Source organism: Salmo salar, chromosome 06, assembly GCF_965601325.2.
Source record: "Salmo salar chromosome 06, fSalSal1, whole genome shotgun sequence".
Lineage (NCBI taxonomy): Eukaryota > Metazoa > Chordata > Actinopteri > Salmoniformes > Salmonidae > Salmo > Salmo salar.
Window position 1 is genome coordinate 42,516,190 of NC_138296.1, and position 5,121 is coordinate 42,521,310.

The following is a 5,121-nucleotide window of genomic DNA, read 5'->3' on the forward strand; positions in this document are numbered from 1 at the left end:
TATGACACAAATATTTGCTTTATGGAGTTGGTATTATTTCTCAATTACGCTTTCAGATACAAATGTCAAATAAATGTCAACAATCCTTCACCCAAAGGACCATACTATAGTTTAGATTTCCTGATTTAAAATTAAAAATTAAAAAAATGTATTGGTTAAATGATAAATCACCCTTTAGTCTACAGTGAGGTGCTGAGAGAAGGACAGTGTACCGTCTAGCCATTCTCCCAAGTACTTGTATGAGGTGACTACCTCAAGCTCTAAACCCTCAGAGGTTGTAATCACACCTGTGGGGAGAGGGTCATTCTTCTTACCAAACCACATGACCTTTGTTTTTCGGCTCATACACTCAACAAAAACAGTGCATTCGGAAAGTATTCAGACCTCTTCCCTTTTCCATTTTTTTTTACATTAAAGCTTTATTCTAAAATGGATTAAAAAAACTAAAAGCATCAATCTACACAAAATACCCAGTAATGACAAAGCAAAAAAGTTATTTTGAAATGTTTGCAAATGTATTAAAAATAAAAAACTGAAATACATTATTTACGTGAGTATTCAGACCCTTTGCTATGAGACTTGAAATTGAGCTCAGGTGCATCCTGTTTCTATTAATCATCCTTGAGATGTTTCTACAACTTGATTGGAGTCCACCTGTGGTAAATTAAATTGATTAGATATGATTTGGAAAGGCACACACCTGTCTATTCAAGGTCCCACATGTCAGAGCAAAAACCAAGCCATGAATGAGGTCGAAGGAATTGTTGGAACAGGATTGTGAGGCAAAGGTCTGGGGAAGGGTAACAAAAAGTGTCTACAGCATTGAAGGTCCCCAAGAACACAGTGGCCTCCATCATTCTTAAATGGAAGAAGTTTGGAACCACCAAGACTCTTCCTAGAGCTGGCCACCCGGCCAAACTGAGCAATCGGGGGAGAAGGACCTTAGTCCGGGAGGTGATCAAGAACCTGAGAGTTAATCTGTGGAGATGGGAGAACCTTCCAGAAGGACAACCATCTCTGCAGCACTCCACCAATCAGGCCTTTATGGTAGAGTGGCCAGATGGAAGCCACTCCTCAGTAAAAGGCACATGACAGCCCGCTTGGTGTTTGCCAAAAGTCACCTAAATGACTCAGACCATGAAAAAGAAGATTCTCTGGTCTGATGAAACTAAGATTGAACTCTTTGGCATGAATGCCAAGTGTCAAGTCTGGAGAAAACCTGGCACCATCCCTACGGTGAAGCATGGTGGTGGCAGCATCATGCTGTGGGGATGTTTTTCAGTGGCACGGACTGAGATACTAGTAAGGATCGAGGGAAAGATGAATGGAGCAAAGTACAGAGAGATCCTTGATGAAAACCTGCTCCCGAGCGCTCAGGACCTCAGACTGGGACAAAGGTTCTCCTTTCATTAGGACAACAACCCTAAGTGTAACCGATGTGAAATGGCTAGCTAGTTAGCGGGGTGCACGCTAATAGTGTTTCAATCGGTGACATCACTCGCTCTGAGACCTTGAAGTAGTTGTTCCCCCCCGCGGCTTTTGTGGAGCGATGGGTAACGATGCTTCGAGGGTGGCTGTTGTTGATGTGTGCAGAAGGTCCCTGGTTTGAGCCCAGGTAGGGGCGAGGAGAGGGATGGAAGCTATACTGTTACATAAGCACACAGCCAAGACAATTCAAGAGTGGCTTTGGGACAAGTCTCTGAATGTCCTAGAGTGGCCCAGCCAGATCCTGGACTTGAACCCGATTGAACATCTCTGGAGAGACCTGAAAATAGCTGTGCAGCGACGCTCTCCATCCAACCTGACAGAGCTTGAGAGGATCTGCAGAGAAGAATGTGAGAAACACTCCAAATACAGGTGTGCCAAGCTTGTAGCATCATACTCGAGGCTGTAATCGCTTCAAAAGTTGCTTCAACAAAGTACTGAATAAAGGGTCTGAATATTTATGTAAACGTGATATATATTTGTCGTATAAAAAAAAAGGTTTTTGCTTTTTCATTATGGGCTATTGTGTGTAGATTGAGAGAATTGGGAGAATAAAACGATTTAATCCATTTTAAAATAAGGCTGTAATGTAACAAAATGTGGAAAAAGTCAAGGGGTCTGAATACTTTCCAAATGCACTGTATAAATGAAACATGTAAAGTGTTAGTCCCATGTTTCGTGAGCTGAAATAAACAATCCCAGAAATTTTCCATATGCACAAAAAGCTTATTTCTCTCAAATCTGGTGCACAAATTTGTTTACATCCCTGTTAGCGAGCACTTCTCCTTTGCCAAGATAATCCATCCACCTGACAGGTGTGGATAATATCAAGAAGCTGATTAAACAGCATGATCATTACACAGGTGCACCTTGTGCTAGGGACAATAAAAGGCCATTTTAAAATGCGCCGTTTTGCACACAACACAATGCCACAGATGTCTCAAGTAGTTTTGAGGGAGAGTGCAATTGGCATGCTGACTGCAGGAATGTCCACCATAGCTGTTTCCAGAGAATTTAATGTTTATGTCTTTACCATAAGCTGCCCCCTTGTCGTTTTATAGAATTTGGCAGTGTGCCAAACTGGCCTCACAACCACGTGTAACCACGCTAGCCCAGGACCTTCACATCCGGGGGTGGGGGTGCTGAGGAGTATTTCTGTCTGTAATTAAGCCCTTTCGTGGGAGAAAAACTAATTTTGATTGGCCTCGCCTGGCTCCCCATGGCTGCATCCCTGCCCAGTCATGTGAAATCCATGGATTAGGGCCTAATATTGTTTATTTCAATTGACTGATTTCCTTATATGAACTGTAACTCAGTAAAATCTTTGAAATTGTTACATGTTGTGTTTATACTTTTGTTAAATATACATTGTTCATACAGTTGAAGTCGGAAGTTTGCATACACCTTAGCCAAATACATTTAAACTCAGGTTTTCACAATTCCTGATATTTAATCCTAGTAAAAATTCCCTGTCTAAGGTCAGTTAGGATCACCACTTTGTTTTAAGAATGTGAAATGTCTGAATAATAGTAGAGAGAATGATTTATTTCAACTTTTTTCAACTTTCATCACATTCCCAGTGGGTCAGAAGTTTACATACACTCAGTTAGTATTTGATAGCATTGCCTTTAAATTGTTTAACTTGGGTCAAACATTTTGGGTAGCCTTCCACAAGCTTCCCACAATAAGTTGGGTGAATTTTGACCAATTCCTTCTGACAGAGCTGGTGTAACTGAGTCAGGTTTGTAGGCCTCCTTGGTTGCACATGCTTTTTCAGTTCTGTCCACAACATTTCTATAGGTTTGAGGTCAGGGCTTTGTGATGGCCACTCCAATACCTTGACTTTGTTGTCCTTAACCTGTTTGGGATAGGGGGCAGTATTTTCACGGCCGGATAAAAAACGTACCGATTTAATCTGGTTACTACTCCTGCCCAGAAACTAGAATATGCATATAATTAGTAGATTTGGATAGAAAACACTCTTAAGTTTCTAAAACTGTTTGAATGGTGTCTGTGAGTATAACAGAACTCATATGGCAGGCCAAAACCTGAGAAGATTCCACACAGGAAGTGCCCTGTCTGACAATTTGTTGTCCTTCTGTAGCATCTCTATCGAAAATACAGCATCTGTGCTGTAATGTGACATTTTCTAAGGCTTCCATTGGCTCTCAGAAGGCGCCAGAAAGTGTAATGGGGTGTCTGCTGTCTCTGGGCGAAGAACAGCAGGATAATTTGTTAGTGGTCAGCCTGGGAACAGTGACACTAGAGATGCGCGTCCACGAGACTACTCCATTTTTTTCTTTCAGTCTTTGAATGAATACAACGTCGCCTGGTTGGAATATTATCGCTATTTTACGAGAAAAATAGCATAAAAATGGATTTTAAACAGCGTTTGACATGCTTCGAAGTACGGTAATGGAATATTTTGAAATCTTTTGTCACGAAATGCGCTCGCGCGTCACCCTTTGGGTAGTGACCTGAACGCACGAACAAAACAGAGCTATTTGAATATAACTATGGATTATTTGGAACCAAAACAACATTTGTTGTTGAAGTAGAATTCCTGGGAGTGCATTCTGACGAAGAACAGCAAAGGTAATCCAATTTTTCTTATAGTAATTCTGAATTTAGTGAGCACCAAACTTGGTGGGTGTCAAATTAGCTAGCCTGTGATGGCCGAGCTATCTACTCAGAATATTGCAAAATGTGCTTTCGCCGAAAAGCTATTTTAAAATCTGACACCGCGATTGCATAAAGGAGTTCTGTATCTATAATTCTTAAAATAATTTTAATGTTTTTTTGTGAACGTTTATCATGAGTAATTTAGTAAATTCGCCGGAAGTTTGCGGTGGGTATGCTAGTTCTGAACATCACATGCTAATGTAAAAAGTTGGTTTTTGATATAAATATGAACTTGATTGAACAAAACATGCATGTATTGTATAACATAATGTCCTAGGAGTGTCATCTGATGAAGATCATCAAAGGTTAGTGCTGCATTTAGCTGTGGTTTTGGTTTTTGTGACATAGACGCTTGCTTTGAAAATGGCTGTGTGATTATTTTTGGCAGGGTACTCTCCTAACATAATCTAATATTTTGCTTTCGCTGTAAAGCCTTTTTGAAATCGGACAATGTGGTTAGATTAACGAGAGTCTTGTCTTTAAAATGGTGTAAAATAGTCATATGTTTGAGAAATTGAAGTTATAGCATTTTTTAGGTATTTGTATTTCGCGCTACCATTGGATATTGGTGAGGCGCTAGTGGAACGTCTGTCCTCAACAGGTTTAACAAGAAATTTGTGGAGTGGTTGAAAAACGAGTTTTAATGACTCCAACATAAGTGTATGTAAACTTCCGACTTCAACTGTATATAAACTATAGAAAATATATATATGCACATCCAACTTATCAGGTGCAGGACAGAAGAACATATCAAAGACAAAGGAATGTGCGCAACTCTGGTATGCTCCCATGGTGATTTAAATCAGATGCACAATAAAGACAAAGTTTCAATCAGAGTTGGATCTTCGTCAGATTGACCCCAGTTGCGGACATTCCATTTTCTTGCATATATGAACTACACATTGACACATCCAGCCCAAAACAGGAGGTTTAAAAAAATACTTACGCAGTGGC